The sequence below is a fragment of the Heterocephalus glaber genome, unplaced genomic scaffold (assembly GCF_053883595.1).
Source record: "Heterocephalus glaber isolate CG9 unplaced genomic scaffold, H.glaber_assembly_v1.0 deba00001666, whole genome shotgun sequence".
Lineage (NCBI taxonomy): Eukaryota > Metazoa > Chordata > Mammalia > Rodentia > Bathyergidae > Heterocephalus > Heterocephalus glaber.
The window spans coordinates 13,024,610-13,037,859 of NW_028258406.1; the positions used below are offsets into that span (position 1 = coordinate 13,024,610).

A 13,250-nucleotide genomic window follows, 5' to 3' on the forward strand; every position below is an offset into this window, starting at 1 on the left:
TGTTTTTGTTTTGTTATATTGCTAGGAATCAAACCTAGGGCTTTACTACTGAGCTATGTTCCTAGTCCTCTAGGTATTTTTTTTTCTTTTCCTTTTTCTTTGTATATATGCTTTTTATTTTTATAACTTGCTCTTATTCTCTACTTAATATATAAACATTCCTCAAAAACATTTAGTTGATGCACATATTGGCTGTGCCTTAATTTAATTATTTCCTTTTTTAGGGGAGATGGTGTTGCAGTCATATTTCCCTGAAAATAAGGCTAAGTCTTATATTAATTTTTGCTCCAAAAAATGCAATAGGGTTGATTTTCAGGGGTGTTTACGTTTTCATGTACACCAATCTACATTTATTCATGTAAAAAAATCTACATTTATGTTATCTTCCAGAATTGTCATAACTCTCCAAACCCCAAATTTCCAACCAGAATTTTTTGCAACTCCCATTCCTGTAGAACTATTGTTCTCAACCTCTCATATCCAGCAATAGAGCTCTCTTTAAATGAGCACTTCTTGCCTCTGTAGCCTGCTTGCAGTACATTGGCAACACAGCTGTCAGTGACCTTATCCCATCAATTCTTCACCCAAGTCAATGCCTCTTGCAGGCTTGGTTTCACAAAGTTTCCATTAAGTCAAGTTTTAATTGAAGACTTAGGAGACAAGAGTGGCAACAAAAATGATGATAGTTTAGAATGATGGTCCACACAAAACTGACAAAAAATTGTAGGCATCAAAATTTGGAAAATGTTACATTTCACACAACTACATTAAATACATCTGTTACGACACTTGATGTATTGAATTGTGAAGTTTCATATTACAATCACATACATTCATTATTGAGTGTGCACGCTATTCGTACCTTGTCTCTGTATCTGGTCATTTGGCAGTAAGTCTTGAGTTCATCTGTTTATGTAAGCTTTTATGTCTCATCCAAAGGCACCCACTTGGATATTTAGAAATACTTAAAATAATTATTTTAAAGTATTAATGTCAATTGTATTTATATTTAATTATATATTATTTTATAATTCAGTATGTCTATTACATGTTGCAGTTTACATACTAAATGTGTCTGTCTGACTGATGATCTTAACTGAGGCTTATTTTGGAGGTAGGGCTTATATTACAAACATCCTGAAAAATTGTACTAGGGTTTTGTTTTCTATTTAGATCTTAATTTCAAGGTAATATGGTGTGTATTCCAGACTAGCCTTGAACTCATTGTGTAGTCCAACCTGGTCTCCAATTTGGGGCAACCATCACACTGGGCTCCTCCATTGTTGAATATTCAAATTGCTTCCAGTTTTTTATGTTATAACCCTGGTGATTAATGTTCTCATGTACATTTTTATGTGCCTTTCTGATTATTCCCTTAGGATAAAGTTTTTGAGTTGCAGTTCCTGAGCCTGAGGACATGAATATATTTAAGAGTGTTGACTGTTATGATATTACCCTCAAGACACATTGCCCAATTTGAATTCTTATTGTCAGTTCAGGAGATGTTCATTGGACTATTCTCTTGAGAACCAGTAAGACTGAGTTGTTACCTAAAATGTATGCCTGTCATTATTAACAGGTTCTACTACAGGTATAACAGATTGCACATGAAGCCATTCAAGAGAGAGTTGAAGAAGGGTCTAGTAACTCCACTTTCATACTTATCAAACTGTTTGATTTTATATTAATTAATGATTATTAAAGTATGACATGGGGGAGGGAAAAGAAGATTGAAATTTTGTGAAAGAAACTGAGAATTATAAGGAATGAGGACCAGTGCTAGTATCTAGTTTGACATTAGATAATTAGGTGACATCATGTTCTCTAGGTAGTTTTAAAAAATGACCAAGATTTTAGAAAGGTTTTTGTGACTGGGCATTAAAGTCAGATAGAAATGTTTTATTGTGAGCTCACATTGGAAAGATATCAAGTAATTTTTATAATCCGTTAAGAGTGTGGGAGTGACTTCACATTGTTGCTCAAAGGCAGCATGAGCTTTGGTCTGGAATTAGGATACCTGGACTGTAGTACCAGTGCAATCACAAAACTATTGCTGCAACTTGCAAGGCGTGTGACTTTTATGGCCCTCAGTGTCTTCCTCTGTGAAATGGGGGTTTGGGCTAGATTTTCTTAATCATTTCAATTCTGTGACATTGACTTAATGTATGATTGCAGTTAGAAATGTCAACAAAACATTGGGCATTCTTTGAAAACTATGGAAAACAAAACAAGAATATAACTTTTTGTATAAAACTATAACGTATCTACCTAGAGTTAGGAACATAGTTTTTGCACCTTTCAAAATAAATGAAAAATTTCCAGAAAGGGACAATAAGTTAGTAGTAGGAGAAGTGTGTATTGTTCCGTGTGTGTGTGTAGGGAGGAGGGTTGGGGTTGGAGTGGCAAAGGAAGGCTGATTTGAAGCCAGGCAAAATATTTTAGAACTTAATTCAGGAATATCTGAGAACTCTTTATTCAGGAAGTCACTGGCCACAGAAATAATAAAATGATAAAAGGTATTCGTTGGGTAGATACGGCCCTTTTCTCCAAATTTTAGAAAACAACACTATAAGGATATTCCTTAAACTTGGAAGAGATAAATTTAGAATAGTGAATTAAATAGCAGTGATGAATAAGTTAGAGAAACTCTTAGACCCAAATGAAACTTGAAGGCCCCAGAAAACTAAGCGTTTAAGCAGAAGTGGATCTGAAGCTACAGGCCAAAGAACAAGTCTCAGAAGTTACACTGATGAACCTAGCATGGCATCTAGCTACCAGCAGCAAATATATAGAGTCTGTTGAAGTTCTTTCTTCCTAAGAAATAATTTTCAAACAGCAAAATCATTTTTTAGTATTGTCGTGGCTTAATTTTCTCATTAGAAATTGGCTTTGAAACTTGTCCTCTTTTGGTTTGTCTGCTTGAGATTATTACCTTGAGATGATTCTATATCAATAAATAGATGGAAGTTGAGTTTACAAGTTACCTGGTCTAATCTGTATTTTAAAATATTCCACAGGTAATTGGAAAAATATGTTCTTAACATACTCTGTAGATATTATATTTTATAGATGATCCTTCCTCCAACATTCACATAGACTAAATCACAATGACCTAAGGTAAGAGTGAGTTCAGGGCAGAACTTGAGTCACAATTCAGGTTTCCCAACATTTGTAACATTTGTTCTCTCCTTGTTACTGTCTTCCCTCCTTTGCCTAACTTTCACCCTGTTTTCAGTTTTATCTTTACTTTTCTTACAAGCAGTCTGTCACAGAAGCAGGGTACTCAGTCAACTGGCTAGCTATCCACATGTCTACCCACCTAGTCAATTAACTACTAACTTTTATTTAGCTCATACTGTATTCTGAGAATACAAAGATGAATAAAGACTACTTCTTGCTCTCTAGAGTCCCACAGTATAGTGAGGGAGGCAGATTTTGAGCTGTGGTCTGAGATCACAATGAAGAGGTAAAGGAGGAGTAGAGAGCTGAATATATATGAATAGGGGAGAATGTAGTATTACTATCACTTATTTGGATTTTTACTTGATCCTGCTCTCTGTAGTAGTGTCATGTTTATTCTTTCTTCTTAGCAGTTTAGAAGTTATATATACCAGGCACCCTGCTGTGTTAGAGACAGGGATCAATCATGTTATCTTTAAATGAACAGTGAATTTGGTTTCAGAATTTGAAACCAAATTTTCAGATTGGCTCATCAAACCTGTGTTGAGTTCATAAGCTCCAGGTCCCTGCAGTGTGCCCAGGACTGGGTTGATTAATGGAGCAATGTTTTCTGACCAGTCACATTTACATACTTACATTATAGTTTAATGTGAGCCAAACCTCTTGTGTTGTTAGGAAAAAGTGGAGACAAGACTCACATTATTATTTTGAATAAAATGAAAATAGTGCCTAATACATTATTCTTAAGAAATTATGTACAGTGAAGATTTGAGTTTGAGGATTTTTTTTGTTAATCATTATGGGGAGTGGAGTTACACTCATTTGGGTAAGTTTAAGATTTGTTTCTTATGTTTGACTTTTGATACTCTGTTGCATTGTTTTGGTTTTGCTCTTACTCATTAGTCTTGGTATAGAAATTAATGCTTGCCTGTGATTTAAAAGAAATTAAATGACTTAAAAGCAAACTAGAAATATATCTGGCTTTGCCTTTCTTAATGTTAGATTTTCATGGGAATTGTTTTGAGAGATATTCAGATGTATTTGCTTTAGACATTGGAACAATAATGAGAAGGGCTGAATAGATTAATTTGGATTAGTCCAATTTAGATATGAAAATCTAGAATTCATGCCAGTTTGAAGATTTTGGGGTAGGAAAACTGTAAAAATTCTGTTCTTAATGTTGGCTTATATGTCTGACAATTTTTCTTGAATATAAATTCCCCTGTCCTCTTTATTATCTTTTTTATTTTGTTTTTATGGTGCTGAGGATCATCTAACTCACCCTTGCTAGGCAAGTACTCTGCCACTGGGCTACATCCCCAGCTCTTTCCCCCTCCTTATTTTGATCTGCATGTTTAATACTTTTCTTTCCCAAATTCTGCTGATTTGCTAGTAATCTTTAATGGGGTTTTTTGTTTGTTTGTTTGTATGTTTTTTTCTTTCTTCTACTGGCTATTGTTTAAATTCAAAGAGCTTTCTTTGTGGAAATTGAACTAAATAATAAGACAACATAAAACACGAAGTTCAGCAGAAAGTGATGTGCTGTGATTAACCCCTGAGAATTGAATCACAGCAAGATAACAAAGAATATTTTTGAGATGTTCTACTTATTCTTCTTTTTCCTTAGTAGATGAGACCTTCCTTCTGCCCCTGGATATTATAAATTCCTTTCCACTTTGCTTAGACTTTGTTTCTCATATTCATCATGGCATGGTTTTAGACTTCTTCCACCTAGATCCTTCGTAATCTTTCCTCAAAGCAAAAGGCATTATTACATTCTTCCAGTAGTCCAAGACAGTAACTTGATGGTCCTATATTCTTTTACTTTTCTCATACACCATATAGTCTCTCAGAAAATCCTGTTGGCTTTGCCTTCAAAACACACATACCTAGAGTCTCGCCAGTTTGTCCATTTCCATCACTAATCACTGTGGTCCAAGTTACCATTTTCTTTTTCTTGAGTTATTTTAATAGACTTCTGACTCAGCTCCATGTCACTGCTTGTAAACCTTTGCCTCTTTTCTCAAAATGACAACTAGAGCAATCCTTAGAATTCTAACAAAAGATAAAGTTGGGCCTCTGCTCAAATCAATGGTGTCTCCTATCAGAGAAAAACTGAAGTCCTTATGTTGACCTGTAAGGCCCTAGATGATCTGCTTCTTATGTGACCTTTCTGACCTCCTTCCTTATTCCTTTTTCCTACTCACTTTCTGCCCTGTGCACAGTGGCCTCTTCATTCCTCAGGCATCCCCACCTCCACCCCCTTCAGATTTGTTTCTTTTGCCTGTCTTTCCTTAGACCTTGGCATGGCTTCTTTTTTTTTTTTTTGTATTAAATTCTTTTATTGGTACATTGTAGGTATACAACACAATTACATTTCTCATTGGGAATTGTACCTTTACATAATGCATCTTGGTTCTTATTTTTTCCCCATTCCTAGCCCTCCCTTCACACCCTACACCCTTCCCTATTTACAAAGACTTTATTTCCATTTTTTCCATTTCTCAGCATTTGTCCTTTCCTTTCTTTCCTTTCCCCTGCCCCTCCCACTACCCCTACCCCTTTGGACCTTTTCTTCCTATTTTACATTATCGATTATTCATTCTAATCATTGGTATATTTTAGGTATACAATATAATGACATTCATCACTGGAAATTTGCACCTTTACATAGTCTCTCTTGGTTCTTATTTTTCACCCTTGCCCAGCCCTCCCTTCAAACCCTCCAGTCCTCCTTATTTACAAAGATTTTGTTCCTATTTTTCCATTTTCTAATATTAATCCCATTCCCTTCTGTCCTTTCCCCTAGCCCTCCCACTTCCTTCCCCTTTGCCCCTTTTCTTCCTATTTCACATTACCTATTATACATTTCGTCCTTATTTACACTTTCAGTTTCTCACACCAGAGAAACTATTCCGTATTTATACATGTGTGATCTATTTATTTCACTTAAGAGTATCACCTCAATGTGCATCCACTTAGCTATAAATATCTCTAATTTCTCATTTTTTATGGCTGAGTAGTACTCCATTTTAGAAAAAACCCACATTTTCTTTATCCAGTCTCCAGTTGATGGGCATTTGGGCTGTTTCCCAGTTTTAGCTATTACAAACTGTGCTGCTGTGAACATGGGTGCACATATATCACTGTGGTATGATTCTTTTAGTTCTTTGGGGAAGATCCCCAGCAGTGGAAAAGCGGGGTCAAATGGGACTTCCAGTCCTAGTTCTTTGAGGTATCTCCATACTGATTTCCACAGTGCTTGCACCAGTCTACACTCCCACCAGCAGTAGAGCAGGGATCCTCTTTCCCCACAACCCCGCCAGCATTTGTTATTGATTGATTTCATGATAGCAGCCATTCTTTCTGGAGTGAAGTGGAATCTCAGTGATGTTTTCATTTGCATCTCTCGAATGACCAGTGATGTTGAACATTTTTTCATATATTTATTTGCTATTTCTACTTTGTCTGAGAAATGTCTGTTCATTTCAGATGCCCATTTTCGGATTGGGTCTTTAAATTTGGGAGGTCTGATCTTTTGAAGTTCTTTATAGATTCAAGATAATAGACCTTTGTCTGAGGAAGAGCAGGTGAAGATTTTTTCCCACATTGTGGGTTGTCTCTTCACACTGCTGTTGGTTTCTCTTGCTGTGCAGAAGCCTTTTAATAAGAAGAGATCCCACTTGTTGATTGTTTGTGCTAGTTCACGGGCAACTGAGGTTTTGTTCATAAAATCTTTTCCTACACCGATGTCTTCAAGGGTTCTACCTAACCTCTGTTCCAACTGGTTCAGAGTTTCTATTTTAATATTTAGATCTTTAATCCATTTGGATTTTAGTTTAGTGCATGGTGAGAGATACAGGTCTAGTTTTAATCTTTGGCAAGTTGAAGCCCAATTTTTCCAGCACCATTTATTAAAGAGGCTATCTTTCCTCCAGTGAGGGTGTTTGGCTCCTTTATCGAAGATGAGGTGGCTGAGTGTGTCTGGAGTTGTTTCTGCATCTTCTAATCTGTTCCACTGGTCCTCAAGTCTGTTTCTTTGCCAGTACCATGCTGTTTTGATCAGAGTAGCTTTGTAGTATAGTTGCAGGTTGGGGATTGTGATACCCCCTGCCATGTCTGTGTTACCTAGAATTGCTTTTGCTATTCTGGGTCTCTTCTTGTTCCAAATGAATTTTTGGATTGTTTTCTTGAGGTCTATGAAGTATGCTGCTGGGTTCTCAATTGGAATTGCATTAAATCTATATAGCAGTTTTGGAAGTATGGCCATTTTCACTATATTGATCCTTCCTACCCAGGAGCAGGGGATGTCTGTCCATTTTCTGATGTCATCTTCAATCTCTCTTTTCAGAGTGCCATAGTTTTCAGAGAAGAGGTCTTTCATTTCTTTTGCTGGGTTGATTCCTAGGTATTTCAGTATTTTGGATGCTATTGTGAAAGGAATTATTTGCCCTATTTCTCTCTCAGGGAGTCTGTCATTTGTGTAGAGCAAAGCTATTGATTTTTGTGTGTTGACCTTATAACCAGCTACTTGACTGAATTTGGTTATTAAGTCTAGAAGACTTTTGGTGGCTTGGGGTCTTCTATATAGAGTATCATGTCATCTGCAAATAATGACAATTTGACTTCTTCATTACCTATCTTTATTCCTTTTATTTCTTTCTCTTGTCTATTTGCCGTGGCTAATGTTTCCAGAACTATATTGAACAAGAGTGGTGATAGTGGACATCCTTGTCTTGTTCCTGATTTTATTGTGAAGGATTTCAGTTTTTGACCATTTAGTTTGATATTGGCTGTTGGTTTTGCGTAGATGGCTTCTATCAGTTTGAGGTAGAGACCATCTATTCCAATTTTTTTAAGGGTTTTTATCATAAATGCATGTTGGATTTTGTCAAATGCTTTTTTCTGCATCTATGGAGATAATCATATGGTTTTTCTTCTTGGCTCTATTGGTATAGTGTATTACATTGATTAATTTCTTATATGGAGCCATCCCTGCATCCCTGGGATGAATCCCACTTGATCAGGGTGTATGATCTTCTTGATGATCTTCTGCATTCTGTTTGCCATTATCTTATTAAGGATTTTTGCATCTGTGTTCATTAGTGAGATTGGCCTATAGTTCTCCTTTTCAGTTGGGTCTTTCTCTGCTTTGGGGATCAAGGTGATGCTTGCTTCCAGGAATGAATTTGGGAGTATTGCTTCCCTTTCAATTTCATTGAAGAGTTTCAACAGTAGTGGCAGCAGTTCCTCTCTAAATGTCTTGTAGAATTCAGCAGTGAAGCCATCAGGGCCCGGGCTTTTCTGAGTTGATAAGTTTTTCATTACATTTTCAATTTCATTGGTTGATACTGGGTTGTTCAGAATTTTTAAGTCTTCTTCGTTCAACTTTGGTAATTCATATGTATCTAGGAATCTGTCCATTTCTTCTGTGTTGTCCATCTTATTGGCGTATAGGTTCTGGAAGTAGGTATTGATGATCCTCTGGATTTCTGCTGGATCTGTTGTAGTTTCACGCTTTTCATTCCTAATTGCATGGATTTGGGCCTTTTCTTTCCTTTTTCTGACAAGGTTGGCTAAAGGTTTGTCAATTTTGTTGATTCTTTCCAAGAACCAACTCTTGGCTTCATTGATTTTTTGTATCATTCTCTTAGTCTCCATTGCATTGATTTCTCCTCTGATCTTTATAATTTCCTCCCTTGTATGAGCTTTGGGGTTGTCCTGCTCTTCTTTTTCTAGAAGCTTGAGGTTCAGCATCAGGTTGTTTAATTGGGCTCACTCTGTTTTCCTAATATGCATATTCAGTGCTATGAATTTCCCTCGTAAGACTGCTTTCATTGTGTCCCATAGATTCCGATATGTTGTATTGTCATTGTCATTTAATTGAAGGAACTGTCTGATTTCTTCTTTAATTTCCTCTGTGACCCATTGGTTATTCAGAAGTGTGTTGTTCAATTTCCACATGTTTATGAAATTTTTTGAGTTTCTTTTGCTATGGATCTCCAATTTCATCGCACTATGGTCTGCTAATATACAGAGTATAGCTTCATTTCCTTTGCACTTACTTAAACATGTTCTGTGTGTGAGTATGTGGTCTATTTTGGAGAATGCCCCATGTGCAGCTGAGAAGAATGTGTATTCTGATTTTGTGGGGTGGAAGACTCTGTAAACATCTGTTAAGTTCATTTGTTCAAGAGTTCGATTGAGTTCTAGTATTTCATTACTTTTTTTAGTCTAGTTGATCTATCTGTTTGTGACAATGGGGTGTTGAGGTCCCCCAGTACAATTGTATTAGTGCATATATGACTTTTCATGTCCGTTAGTATTTGTTTTATATAGTTGGGTGCACTAGTGTTTGGTGCATAGATATTTATGATTGTCATCTCTTCCTCTTGGATTCTTCCCTTTACAAGGATGTAGTGTCCTTCTTTGTCTCTTTTACTCAGTGTTGGTTTGAAATCTACTTGATCTGCCAAGAGGATAGCTACTCCTGCTTTTTTTGGGGTTCGTGTCGCATGGAGTATTGTTTTCCACCCTTTAACTTTCAGTCTATGGGTTTCCTTTTGAATGAAGTGTGGTTCTTGTATGCAGCATATTGTTGGATTTTCCTTCTGGACCCATTCTGCCAGTCTATTTCTTTTGATTGGTGAATTGAGACCATTAACATTGATGGTTATAACTGAAATGTATTGCCTCGTCATTGCCATTGGCATGGCTTCTTTAGTGCCTGTCTGCCTGTCTGCTTCCTCCCCTCCTTTTCTTTTCTTTTCTTTTCTTTTCTTTTCTTTTCTTTTCACCTAGTGCTTTGTGCATGCTAGGCAACCACTGTGCTACAAAGCTACATCCTTAGCCCTTTTTATTTTTGGGGTTTTTTTTTGTACTGGGGATCGAACTCCGGTCCTTCTGCTTTCGAGGCAGGCACTGGAGCCACTGAGCTAAATCCCCGGCCCCATATTTTTGGTTTTGAAACATAGTATCACTCAGATGCCCAGGCTGGGCTCCAACTTGTCATCCCCCTGCCTCAGCTTCCTGATTAGCTAGGATTATAGGTGCATACCATCCACATGGGAGAAATATAGCTCCCAACCTGTTAGAAATGAGTTCGTGTTCCCTGAAGTTGAAGAATGAATTCCAAGGAACAATAGAAGTTAAGAGTGGGAAAGATTTATTTAGAGAGAGATAGGACACACTCAAGAAGGGAACATGGGTGCCCAAAGGAATGAAGCACATACAGTTGGGAACTGGGGATCTTTTATGTGTTTTGGGAGGTGGAAATCTGTGCAATTAGGTAATCTGAAGTCTTAGTCTTTTTTTGTTTTTGTTTTTGAGACAGGGTCTTGTGTGTAGTTCAGTTCAAGCTGGTTTTGAACTTACTATGTAACTCAGGCTGGCCTTGAACTCATGGTGATCCTCCTGCCTCAGCCTCCTGAGTGCTGGGATTACAAGTGTGTGACTCTTGGCCTTAGTCTTATTTTTAGTCTTAGTCTTAGTAGTCTTAGTGTAGTGGGTGAGAGAGGATGGCCCACCCCTGATAAGATAATGGTCTATTTCTGTGGGAAATCCCAAAAGGGTGGTACCAATTACAGTATAATATTGAGTTTCTATTCATCCCTCAATGAAGTATGTAAATCTGGCCACTGAGACTTTAATCTCCACATTCTACCTTCCTCAGATGCACTTCTAGCCAGAAGGCTAATGTCTCTACCTTTCACTAACTTCTTGAAAGCCCAGTCCCTCTCTGACTGTATTACTAATTTTTATCTAATTTGGCTGTCAGTACCACCAAATTCAGCTATAGTTTTGAAAAATCACTCTCCAGTATTTCCTATTCTGTCTGTAAATTTGTTACTCTTACCATACAAATACATACCTACTTTTTAACCTATTTTATTTTCCTTCATGGCACATTCCATTATCACTATTAAGCTGTTGCTTATTTTCCTTCTTTCTATTGCTTACTTATTGTTTCCTTACTTTCTATTGTCTCTTATCTTAAACTGTAGCTTCATGGAGGCAGGGATTTTGTCTAATAGATCCCCAGGATTTGGAAGTTATGATTGGTGCATCATAAATATTCGCTAAGTAATTTTTGAATTAATAATCAGTTAATCAGTCAAAGATGGGAGATAGCCTTCCAATGGCTACTTGATTAATTACCTAATACTTTTATTAAGAGTTTCTTTTGTTTGTTTAATAAATCAGTTAGTCCTGTTTTCCTACATGACCTGTGGATTATCTTCATTTCACTTTTGTAAGGAAATTTACTTCACAATTAAGTTTAAATTAAATTTACACCAGCCCCTTGACTTCATTTCTTTGTCTTCTACAGAGTTCTATATATTTACCTAGTCCAAAATATTGTGAGGCATAATTACATGTTAACTTCTTAATTAAGTTTGACTAATATTCTCTGTTATAATTTCCCATTTCTTTTAGGTTACCCAGATAATACAAGCTACAAGAAGCACAGGGGTGGTAAAGAAGTTGCTCCCTATTCCTCTTCCTACTCCTCTTTTTCTTTGGTTAAGGTTTGAACCCAGGACCTCACACATGCTAAATTCTGAGCTATACGCCACACCACCACCGTCCCAGGTCCAGGAAACTTCTTAAGGTCCTTTTTATACCATGATACAAACCTTTTGAAAACATTACATTTTAAAAATCCGAAGAGATAACTTAATCCGTGCTTCTAGAAGCTCACATTCTGGAAGGGATTTGAAATAGATAGGTAAGCCATTAGTAACTAATGGCTACATATGTATTATAGGGGAGAGATAAAGCTGAGCATATGGGAGAACTGAAGAGTTTATATGGTTAAGGAGGTGGGTGAACTGGGGAAGTTTCCCTGAGAAGTTGACCTTGATGTTGGTTTTGAAGAGTGATAGTTATTAGAAAGAGAGGAGCAGAAAGAAAAAATGGGAAAGTAAAAAAAAGACCAACAGAGTCTCTGCCATGTTCACACAGTGTCATCTCATTTTTCATATCCTCATCTCAAATCATTTTGAGCATCTTATGATATACTTATTCAGCTCCTCATTTTATTTTTTATTTTATTTTATTTTATTTTTTTTGAGACAAGATTTCACTATGTAGTTCAGGCTGGCTGTGAACTCACTATGTACCCCAGGCTGGCCTTTAACTTAGGGCAATCCTCCTGCTTCAGCTTCTCTAGTGCTGAGATTACAGGCATGAACTACCACACCTGGGCAGATCTCCATTTCATAAATGAGGAAATGCATTCAGAAAAAATAGCTTAGGGTCACAGAAGTGGTAAATATTGAGGTGGAATTAGACCCCAGGCCTGATTAACTTTGAAGCTCCCAGACTTTCCATAGCACACCTCACCACATACAGTCAGGGATGAAGGGTAGAAGGTAGAAGGGATTCATGGTTGTTGCATGAATGGAAATCAAAGGCTTTAAAAAAAAAATGAAAGCTTAGAATTAATTAAAAGAGACATAAGGAATGGGAAGGAATATAAATTAAGGATGAAGATGATACATACTGAACAGATTTGAAGGACTAGTAGACATCAGAAACTATAATTGTATAGTGAGACTATTTAGTGTGAACATAGGACTTTCCTCTAGGCAGGCTTAGGAGTTTAGGGAAAGGATTTGCTGTTGTAACTCTTCCACTATTTTGAAACCAATGATTTCATTGAGATTTTGCCATCTGGTGGCTTCTACAGTGCTATTATGAATATGCCTAGAACATTTTAAATCCAAAATATTCAGGCATTCTGTATGATCAGAGGGAATACAGTGAAAACTGCTTTTTGGCATTTAAAAATGTATGTTAAAAAATCATTGTTTCTATAAGAAAGCCTTGTAAGGTTCAGAAACAAAGATTTTGGGTTTTTTCCACTATAAGTAACTTATGATTCCCTTTCCCCAAATGAATGTGTAGTGCTTACATCTGTATATGACATTTACAGTTTGAGACACAAGTATGAATAATAATGTGAATTTTTAAATTACTAGTACCATATTGTATTAGATGGCATAGTTTTTGCAATGTCCTAACAGTATATCTTATTGGATAAAATTTTTCTAACTTGAGACAGTCTA

The 13,250-nt window shown here is 36.6% G+C and overlaps 1 protein-coding gene across 2 annotated transcripts in view; it reads left to right on the forward strand.

Moving 5' to 3' along the window:
* The window catches only part of Dnajc15 (DnaJ heat shock protein family (Hsp40) member C15), a 119,149-nt gene that overhangs the window by 45,261 nt on the left and 60,638 nt on the right, over window positions 1-13,250 (forward strand). The gene's annotated exons all lie outside the window — the stretch shown is intronic.